Genomic DNA, 13,802 nt, shown 5'->3' on the forward strand with positions numbered 1-13,802 from the left:
CCAGACATCTTAGATGGATGTGACAGACTTATGTTGGTCTTTATTAACACACTGAATGACAAAATTTACGGATAATCGCATCAATTATTTAATAATTTGTGTTTTAATTTCATGGAAAACGTCCTCATCAAATGAATATTGTTGTCAAAATCTGTACCTTTCATTCCATTCTTTCAAATCAGTCTTCAACATCATCCGTAAAGAAATCTGAAGGCGATGTTAACTAGAAAACAAAAAAAGAAAGGATGCAACGCATTCAGATAGCAGAAATGTTTTGAAAAATAACCAGACTGATGATAGCAGAATAGAGCAGTTTAAAAAAAAAATAATGAATGCCAGCTGAATCGATTTCCTGCTTTATTCTGCCAATGTTAATGGGTAAAGTGTACAACTACAATTATTCTGATTAACTTCAATGTGCACACCTCAAACGTTTTCATATCTAAACTACAGGGGCTCCCCCCCCTTGCGCCTAAACCCCCCCCCCCCCCGAGTTCCGGGCTGGTAAGCCGGTTCTCCTTCAATTCTGATGACTCGAGACATGAGACAACAATGTATTTGTCTCATGAAGGCAAACACATTGTTGGACGTTTCAAAACAATGAAACAGACAAAAAGCGTGACATAAAAACGTTTCAAATTTCGGTTTATCTTTTTATATATATAGAATAGATATGGATGACGTCAATGCAGATGATGAATGTAATAAAGGATACAGATGTAGAATCTGTGGTCTTCTTAGGATCGAAATCTGCACACGCAAAGAGCATGTTTACTAATAGTAAGCAGGCAGTTTGTAGCTGTTTATTTAGATCGCTCTTTCAGGGGTGTTATACTTTTTTTTGCTTTTGTTTTTACTGAGTTTATAAATGCTTGGAAAGTACTTTCTAGTCCTCTGCCAGTCACACAACTTCAACCGTTCATTACGAGTAACATCGGAGTTCTTTCCTTCCCATCTCGCTTTCATTCCTTTATAACTAGTACTTGGACAAATTTAATCTCTGCTGGGGCGGTACAAGAGAGGTTAAAGAGAGAAGGGAGAAGCACAGCGAGAGGTAGTATTCAGACCACGGTCTGACACGTGTTACTACAGGAAGCAGTGCTTAATACAGCATCCCAGAGAAATGCGAAGAACCACTACAGATCTGATACGTTCCGTACTAAGCAGTGCACAAAGCATCTTATCACCAAGAGTGGTCGTGATTCATGTAGCAACAGTATCTGTGGCCAGCACGTGCTTCAGGCGTTTTTCGGCGTTCTTAAACAACGAGGCGCCATTTTTCTCCCCTGCATTTCATAGGTCCCCTGTGGACCGATTCTTTATTTGACAAGGGATTGTTGGAGTTCTAACAACGCACACACACACAGAGAACAAAATATTCGATAGGATCACGAGAGTTCTTCTCCTTTTCTAGATGAGCGGATGAGGGGCGGAGATGGTATTAGGCGCCATCCCACCCACTCCAGAAACGAAGATATTCGTGTGTAGATTTGAAGTACTCTTGAATCCACGGGGGTGATAACCTGGCTGATGCCAAAAAAATCTGTGCTATAAATCTAAAAGATTCGCTCGAAGGGACGTATAGAGTATTCATACTTCAGTATCGCCCCCTATTGAGATAATTCACAGGTAATTGTTTAATAGGAAAAAATGGTTCATAAGATTTGATGAGAAAAATCTACATAACATCATGTAAAACGAAGTCAAAGTATTAGGACTGTTATTAACAATGAGTAATAATAGTCCTAATACGCTGACGCCATTTCTGTCAGATAAATTAAAAGGTACATTATTAGCAGTAATGCTGTTTCTTTGACAGCTGTTTCGGTTGTTATATGTGCGTTTCGCAAAATATATCAGCATCTATTAGCATAGTCTCTGTGTATAATATAATATAATATAATTTTCATTGTTTGATTAAAACGGAGATGACGTTATGCTTTTGTTTCCATGGCAACAGCAATACGTGATGTTTGCTTAAACACAGTGAAATGATAGGATGCAATCAAAAACGAATCAGAGCTATTTTAGAGCTCTAAAATATTTAATAAATGCTTACAGTTCTAACTGAATCGAACTGGTTATAACTGTCATAAATACGTTCTGATTAGAACAGCTTTTAAAGAGAAGTAAATGTTCCTTTTTGCAATGGAAAAATCGGAGTTTCCAGAGAAATATGTCTCTGCACCTGAGGCCGGATTAATTAATCCTCATTTCAAGGAGACTTAGACAGTCTTACTTCCTTGAAAGGACCGGATGCACCTCTTTCTAAGGAAGAGGCAGACGTCCCATTCAATTCCGTGCCCCGTACACAATACTGGCATTAAAGATAATAACATTTTCAAAGAATTACTGTTTTCGAATGTTTGATTGCAGACAAATTTGGAGATATCTCTTTCAGGCATGTTTGTATTTCGATTATTTTTTTTTCCTCCTTTAATCATCAGTTTTTAACATACCTGTAAAGGTTTCCCCCATGATATCGAAATAAGATGACTACAGAAAAAAGGTTTATGGTTGAAATGTACCATTGAGTTAAACAATAAAACTTGCTTTCCAACAATGAGTTGATTCGTCACGTGTCACTGTAGTCACGCTCTACTCGCACGCTATTTAAATCGTACAGCAATATAAACGTCATCAGTTGCCATAGAAATTTCACGCATTCTGAAGTGAAGTCATAACTCGCATTACGTCTAGATGAAAAAGAAAAGGGGAAAAGAAATGCTGCAATTAAGTTCAGGATGTAGTTACTTTCTTGAATGTATCCATCCGACAAAGAAAAATAAATTAATGTGTTTAGTTTATTGCGAGCAAGTTAGAAAAGCATAAGATAATTCCTCTTAATTTTGAATAAAAACAGCTCATTTAAATGGTTAAAAAACCACTTTTCCTTAATCTAGATCCAGATTGATATTACATCGATCATATAATTAATAAAAATATCGATCTCTGTCTCCAGTGCAAAGGCAGACATTTATTTTTGTATTCCCATATATTGAACGTCTGTTTGTTTTTTACTCCCTCAATTCCACGTAATCCAGAAATATTGTCAGCGTTCATTCAACATTATAAAAAATATGTGAGCAGATTTAGTGGGTGAAAAGTCCAACTTGGGCGACTTTAAATGAGGTGTCACAGTCACCAACTGATGCAAGTTTCACCAACACGACAATTATCTAAAAACTGCCAATGGAAATTCGTACTGATTTTGGATGCACGACAAACAGAACACTTCAGCATCCCTGAAATGATGAATTAAGGCTGGTCTAAAAAAAAAGAAGAAGTAACTCGTTCTTAGGTAGGCGTATCGAAGAAATCGGCTAAGCAGAGCACAACTGGCACTGGTACGAAATTACTGGGTTTTTGGTTGATTGTTCTGATTGATTTAAAAAAATGTTTGCTACTGTTAACTGTTTGCAGTTGATCAACTGGACAGCTGTTTACAGTCCAATATAGCTTAATTATAGAAGGATTGATGGTGGTGTAGATAGTGGTGTTGTGTGTAGATGGAGGTTTTAATCACGTAGAAGATTGCGTAGAGTGCCCTCCTATAAAGACTTTCTTGGAGGTATCGCATAATAGTGACCAATTGCTACGATATGATCGCCTCCAAACAGCGTGATCATGTCGACAACTCACTACAATCTCAGTAAATGTCACAAAAACATTTTCGGAGAGATACGTTTAATTTTTTTTTTTTGTACAAATTTGGAAAATAAATACTTGTTTCTGTTCTATTTAATCTACATGCAATGCTTATTATTATTCTGCCACGCAACGAGCAGTTATTTACATTTATAAGTCATCCTTCGCTCCTGTATTTATCTGTATCGCAACTGAGTGTTATGAATGGAAAAGATGAAGTTCATCTTTTGCCTATGACTTTGTATGTTTCACAAGATTAAAAAAATATGCGATACAAAATTAAAATTAAATTAAATTGAAACTTCGAAGACCTGATCATCAGCAGTAACTTTGCTATTTAGTGTGACAGTCAAGTAAGTCTATAGGGATTGGATTTGTGCATAGTTCTAAAATTACACCTTAACCCACTACTAAAACTCATCAGAATAATAAAAAAAAAAAAGTTGAATTAAGACATGATGATTGAAACAAAGTGTAAAAAAAATTCAAATGAAGCAGTGCGATTCAGAACAACAACAACAAAAAAAAAAAAACGTAATTATATGAATTAATAGCTAACACTCCACTAGCAGAACAGCTTTGTTGGTCAATAATATGACAGCGTTATAAATCATGTGTTTTGAGGGAGAAAGGAAAAACTCGGAGGTTAAAGTGTTTTTTCCTCCTAAAAATTCAGATTCCACATCCTGCAGTAAGATTACTCAAACTCTTTCATCAACTATTGAATAAATGTTGAACGTAATTTGTAACTGCTTCACTTTTAATGCAGTAATCCTATCACTGATGTATCTGCTTTCCTTTATATTCTACGCATGTCATCCTCCCTTGAACATAATCCCTAGAATCAAACAAACTTTTTGATACTGTAATCAAAAACCTTGTACTTAAACTCGTAATGAAGGCTCGTCATGGATTTCATTCTGCTATTAATTTCCAAAATATTCTCATTTTTATATTCTCATTTAGAATACTATTCTCATTTAGAATACTACGAAAGAACTTTTTAAAAAAAAAAGTTCTTTCGTAGTATTCTCATCATTCATTTAATGAACATTTCGGTTATCTTATAACAGCCACATCAGTCTTACTATTGGTAACGTTGCAGTTGCTTTTAGATATCGGGGGAGGGGAGATAATGTTTATTTTAATTAACCCCAGCCCTCTCATGTTTTGCTTTTGGTATTTGTAAATTATTTTGTTGGACAGAATACCGAAAAATAATTAATAATTCAATCGACTGCAATGCAGTAAGTATTAGATTATCACCGTTGTATTCAGGTGTAATGTATTTTAGATCAGAAATGAGTAGCCTGAGTTGGTTGGAATTTTGGCCGAGCAATACAGGTTAAGGCCAGGATATTATATCTGTTAATGCGTATGTTCTTCTGGTCGGATTGTCTGTATTGCGGATTGATAAACCTGTCAACTTCATATGAGACTAACTCGCTTTCAGTTTAAACTTCTCGTTAAGGTTCGTCGCTTCCTACCCCGGGTTTGAACCGGGTTCTTTCCATTAAGAAATTAAATTGACATCCATTTATGTTTCAGACGTGGTTAGAGGATATCTAGTTCTCTGTACAGTCGTTGTTTAGATTCGGGTTGAGTTGCACTCTCAAAAATCTAGGTTCGTACCTTCCCTTAATCTAACATACTCCTAGATGCAGATCTTAACTCCTCAGACGGCACAATTAACCCCATCCCCTGTATTCAAGGTCAATTTAAACAAGTCCATTATATTCTGAATATTCATGGTTATTTCTTAACTTATAATTTCCATATGATCTGATCCCTTTTCAGTCGTTTCCGACCGTAGGTGACTCTGTGGGCATTGCCCACAAAGTATTTCTGGTGAGATTTTTACATGATAGTTCACCATTGCTTTTCCCAACCCACCAATGTTATCCGGGCTCGGGACCAGCATACGGTTGGGGCATATTCATGGCTGTAATCCATGTGTGTACGGGACCTGTTTGCCTGTTCTGGGGAACGAAAAACCCTAGTTTCAGGGTGAAAAAAACTCTGCCTCCGTATAAGACCGGCTAACTCACCTTTAGTCGAAAGAGACCAGATAAAGAGTCCTCACGTCACTGACGGGAATCGAACCCGGGTCTTTCCGACTAAAGGGCTTTGTCTATACTGACTGAGCTACAGAGACTCAATTTCCACGTGAAACCGGCTAATTCGCTTTCATTTGAAAAAGTCATATTTCTCATATCATTTGAAAAAATCGAACTCCGGTATTTTCCAACTGGAGGATTTTCATCCTGTTGCACCCCTACGGAGTCTCTCTCTATGAAACTCAATCAACAAAAAAGCGCAGAGGGAATACTTAACTGCCCATACTAAATAATGTGTAAAAATGAATATTTAAGAAAATATCTCAAAAATATTTGATCAAAAATGAGCAAATCCTGTAGAACTTTTGATTTTTTTTTTGTAATGATTTTTGTTATTCAGGAATATGAAAATACATTTACAATCTAGACTTTTTTCCTTCCTTGGCTTGAGTTATATTCTATCTTACACTGAACAAAAAATTCAATCTCGCAGCCAAAATCATTCCAATTAGGACGTGTTTTTACTTTAATTTTGGAAAAAAATTATCTTGAGAAGGAATTCCATGAATTATATTAAAAATGAAAAGGTTTGGGGATTTCACTTTATAAGATTGGGTTTTCCAGTGAACCACACATTCCCGACAGAATTACCAACAGCCTCTCCGACTTCCTAGACTTGTATTAGTGTGCGCATAAACTGGAAGATAAATGCAAATAATGAGTACAGGTCATAATAACTACGAGGTGATCGAATTAATTTTCTGAACAATCTCATATTCATTCTATGCAGAATCAATAATTAAACAAAATGCTGGGCTTAATACTGTTTGAATTGGCGACTTCACAAGAAGCCATCCAACCGTGCGATTAGCAGTCGAAGATTCAAATATTTTTAACTTGAAGGAAGGGAAAATATTTACTTCTGCTTTTCTTGCATTTCTTTTTCCCTTTTCCACCCTTTAAGGTTGCGAATAAGGTCCAAGATTTACCACCCACAGTGTAAAGAGGGATATCCGAGTACTGCAGCCCATCTTCTCAATGGGGAAGATGATAAATTTTAACCTGCACAGTGGGAAGCATTTAGAAAAACCTCCCACTTCCCCTACTCGTCACCATTATCGCCGACTGTTCTGCGTAATATCTTAGAGTTCCCAACGCCCATCAGTGTGCGAGAAAGAGGAACTCCGAGAAGTCAACAATGGACCTTAATCGGCCGACAGCCGCATGCCACGAAGCATTTTTAATGAATTGTAAGCTGCCAACCATTCTTAGATGGCCTTTGTCGCCCGTACGTATATAAATATGTCCTACCCTGACGATCATTTCCCCACTTACTCCCCTCCTCATGTTCCACTTGATTTCCAAAGAGGGGAGAGGGGAAAACGGTGCAAGTGAGTCTTTTCAATTTCACAACGCCCTAACAGGGAACACCTACATGGTGAAACTAAACCCTTCAACCCACAAGTGTGAAATGCAAACCGGATATCAACTTTTTTTTTTTTTTTTTAACATTAGATACGAACAGAAAGCAATGAATTCCAGTAGATAAATTTCGTCGCTCAGGGAGTGATTTGATTTCGATGTTTAGTCTTCACGGGATTCCCCAATCATCTGTCAGAAAGGCAGGTCTGATCAGAACATCGAATCCTGACCAATCTTGTGTGAATGCCATTAACATCAAATCCCCTAAACGGGAGTTGTTAAAATTCTACAACTAAGACATCCTACGATCACTTTGAACTCAACTGTTTTTATACTTTTTAAAAAATAGAAAAACAGTTGAGTTGAAGTGAAGCAAAGAAAATCTCAGTTGGACTATCATCAGTGATGCTCAAAGAAAAGAGATTAGTGAACGAACGACACCGGGCACTTGTTGTTGCCGAAATTTACGGCTACTTTCAGTGTTTTATTTCTTAATTAAATAACTGGTTTATCGTGAGCAAAGTTAACAAGATTGGTGTTTAGTTATCTGGAGTTAAAAAAGCTGGTAATTAAATCCATAACGCGTAGTACATGTCAATTAATTCCACGCGTTCTCATATTCTCGGGCCAATCGATTTATTTTCTTTGAGCAAAACCCTTAAATTGAAAACTCCTTATTAAGGTACCTGCTTCCTAGATGAGATTCGAACCGAATTCTGAAGCAAAGATCAATTGAGATATTGTCTCGGTATCTTCATGAGCAACGTAATTGAATTCTTCTTCCACAGTCCTCAACGGATCCTTAAGCGCCCACGACCATCCAAGGCGGCTTTGGATTTCCTAACCATTATTCCGGGATAGAGTAGTTAGTCCTATGCCTATAATGTATTTTCTGTGTATCGTTTTGCCTGTATGCGGGATGAAAAAAAATCGAATTTCCAGGAAAAAGAAAGGAAAAAAAACCCTTTCACATTCGTTAGCTCACCTTTACTTGAAAAGTGTCCTAATGAAGGTTCTTCGATACCTAGACAGGGGATTCTCTCAGGTCTTTCAAACCAAAAGGCATCCTTGAAACGACGGAGCTACGTAGGATCCCATATTTTAAGTACGCAAAATAAACGTATATTATTATTATTAATGATAAAATCGTTCTCGTTACTTCACACTATTACTATGCATTTCGTAGTACTTTCCGTCCACTCCCGTAACTGTCAGTAATATTCCACAGTCGTGTGAAATCATATTTCCATTTCTAACTTCGAGCCATTAAACTTCTTCCGTGTAGAATTAGACATCATTCTACATTTTCCAGTTGTGTTGTTATCCTGTGATGACTTAATGAAATGGATCGTTTGCAAAATGAGAAGTTCCTTTATCCATCATTTCATCAGCTTATGTAAAAAATAAAAATAAATAAATAAAAATCCTAGGGGCAGAGTAAACACGCTTCTTGTGAAAATCATCTCGTGCTACATTCTTATTGACCAACAATGGTAGACCATTCTAAAAACCAATTTTCTGTGCAATGCACCATGTCGAAAAGAAAGAATTAGGGAGGAAACAAGAATAAATAAATACAGCTCGGATCCGATTTATGCTAGCCTTAAAGCTTATTTTGAAGACATCGTAAAAAACGATTAAGCGTTAAACAGAGGAAGGAATATAAGATTTATGGAAGCTATTAGTCAGTAACACACACACATCGGCAACAAGTTTTATGAGCAGCTTTCCTCTCTCTGTTTCTCTCTCTCTCTCTCTCTCTCTCTCTCTCTGGGCATACTTTTTGTTTTAATTTCATTTCTGTTTATTCTTTTGTCTTTATTTCAAATCCTAAGTGGAGAATCCTGTAGGTAGGAAAACGATCTTCTGAACCATGAATATCTGTTTTGAACACAGATGACGTAAACAATTACTTGGCAGACGAATACTCATGTTAAAAAACCATACATATCTTTTCCTATTCCTGTTCCACGAAATACAGCATGTTTAAAATCTATTCTAGTTTTATGCAAACGAATCATGTTTTTTCCACTTTTATTTTTACCATCTTATTATTTTCATTTCACGTGTCGACTAAATGTCATTTTGCATTTCAATGCCTGACTACCCGATGTTTACCGAGATGCTAATCAGTGCGGTTCTAATTTAATACCCTATAATTATTTATTGTGCAGTTGTTTGCTATGTAAACCGTTCCTCTGTTAACTATTGAGGATATTTCCTTTTTTTTTCGAGGATGTTCAGCTGCGCTAGAACAAGTTGGTTCCATTTTGTCAGTTTATGTTCGGAGATTTTACTACCAGGTCACGCTCCATGATGATAATAAATCAATTACTGTGTGATGTGCGCCAATTAACGGGCAATCACATTATTATGTTAGCTTACCTCAAACAACACGGCATCTTTTGTCGTTGTGCATTGAAATTATGGCTGCTGAGCACACTTAGAATTGAGGCCATGCTAGGAATAAATTAGTCCAACATCATTCTTTAGCGTCTCCTCATAAACATGTTCTTTCCTTCTGGCTTGTTTCTGAAGACCTTTCACTGGAAGATATCCTGTGGATACGGTATTAACTAGCTGCATATATCACGAGGATGGTCATTCTTGTGATAATATGTGTTCGGTTCCAGACTCATTTTTATGTTGTGCGCTAATCCAACAAGCTTGCATATAGTAATATAATAATGGTTTGTATTTTTTTTTCTTTTTGAAAATTAAGCCTGACTATTATACTAGTACAGACGAAATTTTTAATCTCAATATTGTTTATTATTATTATTTTTATTAGTATTACGAATGATATTAACAAATTTACACATTTTTCTCCCATATATCAGAAAAATGTGGAAGATCAAGGGATGATGCACAAGTGGCGCCACAGAGCATGCGTGGCGAAGCAAAGAACTATGAATCGAAGAGGAGCAATGTGGAACCAGCGGTAGTAATCAGGTGGGATTTACTCTTCTTATATTAAAAGGGAAAAAAAAAAACTCACAGAAATGAAAAAACGTACGCTATTAAGAAAATAACTTATGACTATTCGCAAGTGTTCAATGAACGCTCTTTGTGTTCGTAGCGGAGTTCTCGTAGCTCAGTCGGTTTTGAAGATGCTTTTTAGCAGGAAAGATCTGGATTTGAATCCGGTGTAGAATATGAAGGGACCGTGTAAGTGCTTTTTTAGCCAAATGAAATTTAACCAATCTTATACGGGGGTGGAAGGATTTTTAACTTCCATAAACTCTGTTTTATTATCCCGTAAAATGGCAAGTGCACTTTTTTTTTTTTTTTTTTTTTTTTTTTTTTTTTTTTTTTTTTTTACAAACACCATACACTGGCTTCATAACCCTCAGATGAGAAAATGTTTTTTGTTTTTTTTTTTTCGCTGAGTCGAAACATTGATCATGTCTAAGAAATGTATAAACATGGTAATCATGTTATTGTTTTTTTTTCAGCAAAACATAAATAAAAAATAAAAATTATATAGACCGTAATCCGCCTGTTTACACACAGACATGTTAATTTTTGCGTTAGACTCAGTTAACGTTCGAAGATTTCACGAAGCTGGAATCCTCTCACTGTCGATTAACCATTCCGGATAAACGAAAGGCATCAGAAAAATAAAATAAATACTATTATCAACAAAATCCCAATTTTTTAAAACTTCATTATAGCATCAGCACAAACGATGAACCGGTTAGGATTTGGTGATCTCTTACAGCAACTGCAACTTTTAATACTACATTTTCAGTTATCTTCATATGAAAGACTCTTCCATGCAGCTGCGATCATGCATGTCTTGTATTTTTAGAACTTTTGAGGAATTTCTATCCGTTTCGGCTCACTTACACTCTTGTTTGATTAAATGAAAGTTTAACTGGTGCCTCATTAAATCTCTCTTTCTCTCTGAGTGAGAGAGAGAGACCAATTAAGTGATCTACAGGACTATTCTTCTAGCGATTATTCTAAGGATGTGCAACACATCTTTGCCATAAGATTGATATTAAGAACTTCTTAATGGCAATTGCCTCTTAAACTAAACGATGGCATTCCACCAACGTACAAAACTGTTCGTATTGCAAAATAAGTCCTTATTCATACGGACGAATAGCGCATCTTCAAAAGCACGCACATTGGTTCGTATGATATTTAAAGTTCTTCGCAAGCGTTTTATAAATGCATTACGCAATTTGATCTAATCTTCCTTTCAGAGATTTGGAACTCTGAAATAGTATCATCAGTTTTTTTTATTTAAATTCTTTAAGTCATTTTCTCCCTAATTTGCTTTTCTCTTTACTTAAATTGAAAATTGCTTTGTGTGTGTGTGTGCTCATACCGTTCTATAAAATAACAATCAGCCAATGTTTGCCTACTACTAAAAAGTATAATTTTCTTTAAATATAATCTACAAAATTGTAATACAATATTTCTATCCTGAATATACAGAGCTTACGTTTTCTAAAACCACTGCTAATTTAGGGCGGCAGTCTGCTTTGTAAATCAAAAAAGCTGATAGCAATTTCAAAGCATTCACGTGGAATGCTTTGAATTATCACTCTCAGGTAATTTTGTAATATTTTTCCTAAAAATAATCCGATCGAAACCAATATTGAGAACATCCAACAAAATTTCATGCAAAGATTCCAGATACTAAATTTCATTAAAATCTGTCCAGTCGGAAGAACACTGCTCATGAAGTTAATTTATTGTTATTTTATTATTATTTGAGATGTTCAACAAGTTGGGTTACTTCCGCAAGTAACCTCTTTAGTGGTAGTAAAACGTTCACCGCGGAGTGGTACATCGGACCTGGAGAGTCCAGGACAGAAGTATATGGGGGGGGGGGGAATGAGTAAGCATTTGCCATTCGTAATTTTCCATATGATTAGAGATAATTCACGTGGAGTATGTGGCATCGTATTATCATGAAAATGATGGCTCCAGTTAAACGTATCAAGTCTTTTGAGGTGAATTTTTGGGCACAAATTGTCTTGTGCCAACAGAATCTTCCTGCAGAATGTTGCAAGACAATGACTAATGATTTTTGACTTCACAGAATTCCAAGCAAAATCGGTGATTTTAGCACGGAATTCCAATCATGTTTTGGAAAATATCGATTTTTTTCCCCGTTAATGATAATTCTTTTCATAATTTATTTCTAAAAATTTATTTCAGTGTTTCACAGAGCCGTTATTTTCATATATGTCAATACGCCAATTGTCCCACCTTCGGCTGAGATTACAAATGCTTTTCTTTACGTACATTTATAGAAAGTTGGCAAGCAGCACAGATATTTGGCCCGTTTCTCTACTAAACTGGCTTGGAATTGGAACCAAGGCAACAAGGGTCTCTAAGGTCACATGTATTCATGACCGATTTATCTCTATTTTTTTTTGTGAAAGTAAAAACTCCAGCCTCCATGAAGGAAAACCGTACTAACTCCGTATGAAATCAGCTAACTCGCATTTAAACAAAAGCCCCTTATAAAGATCCATCGCATCAGAGACAAAATCTGAAATCCAGATCTAAAATGCGAAACTCTTTCCATGGGGTTCTACCCATAGATGTCTTGATCTCCTAACTCTTCCAGAGATACACTATAGAATTGCGATCCTTTGTTAGATGTTTAAACCTTTGCATTACTATTTTTTCCAACCCTGTCGTCATAGTCCTGCTAAAGTTTAGGCAGCACAGACTTTCCCAAAACGTCAATATAATATTCAGCATTAAATTTTCGGATACAGTAACAAGGAGTTCTAATTTAAATCAGAAGAAGCATCACCACTCCCTGATTTAATAGATCGGGTGATGCATCTTGACACTCGGATGGATACCTAAACTTCCACTGGTCGTCTGCAGAAGATCTCGTGATCCATTACGATATCTCCATCTTCCCGTTACCAAAGAAAGTGAGGCCGATTATCCTTTCTGGTAATTGGTTTGATTCAGTCGTGTTCTATGGCCAGTTTGTAAGATGAAACCTGAGTTTCCAGCGGAAAAATTCTTCCGCTACCGTATGAGGTTCCATGTGTCCTAGACGGGGTCGAATCCAACCTTTCCAATCGAATGGCACACTTCAGTGATGCTTGGATTGTACATAGCGGCTTATCCATGTAAGCAAATGCTACAGAGCTCTGCATATAATACTCTACTACTGATGATGCGGACGTTGTAAATAGCGTTCAAAGAATCCACTGATTCTTGAAGTGAGAAAGACGTTTGGAAAAATCTGTGTTCATGAAAAAATTCCTTTACTTTCAAATGAGACCGGCTAATTTTGCTGCAAATGGACGAACAGGTTGGCGATTAATACAGCATCCTACGTTAACACCTCACTGAATTTGGTTAACTCTAAACCACGCACCAACTATGTATTATTATATAACAGTAACAGCCATTTAGTGCTCATTCTCTTGCCATCCCAAAATTATCACTCTCAGGTAATTTTGTAATATTTTTCCTAAAAAACAATCCGATCGAAAACAACACTCTACTGCTAACGTTCGATATTTGGTTAGACATAATACACTGGTTTGCTTGTTTTGAGCACCAAAAAAAAAAAAAAACCTTATACATCCGTATAAGGATGTATAAGCTAACTCAACTTCTACGGAATAACATAAAGATCTTTCACATCTTAGACGTGATTCAAACCCAAGTGTTTTCCAATCAAAG

General features: G+C 36.3%; 1 long non-coding RNA gene across 1 annotated transcript in view; it reads left to right on the forward strand.

Moving 5' to 3' along the window:
* LOC150098140 (uncharacterized) overlaps window positions 1-13,802 on the forward strand; it is a 101,780-nt gene that overhangs the window by 27,146 nt on the left and 60,832 nt on the right. The window contains exon 2 of the long non-coding RNA XR_016549596.1: window positions 9,968-10,079. This is a non-coding gene — a long non-coding RNA (uncharacterized LOC150098140). The remainder of the gene's footprint in view (window positions 1-9,967; window positions 10,080-13,802) is intronic.

Source organism: Typopeltis vanoorti, chromosome 16 (genome assembly GCF_054136105.1).
Source record: "Typopeltis vanoorti isolate ZY-2024b chromosome 16, IOZ_Tvanoo_1.0, whole genome shotgun sequence".
NCBI lineage: Eukaryota > Metazoa > Arthropoda > Arachnida > Uropygi > Thelyphonidae > Typopeltis > Typopeltis vanoorti.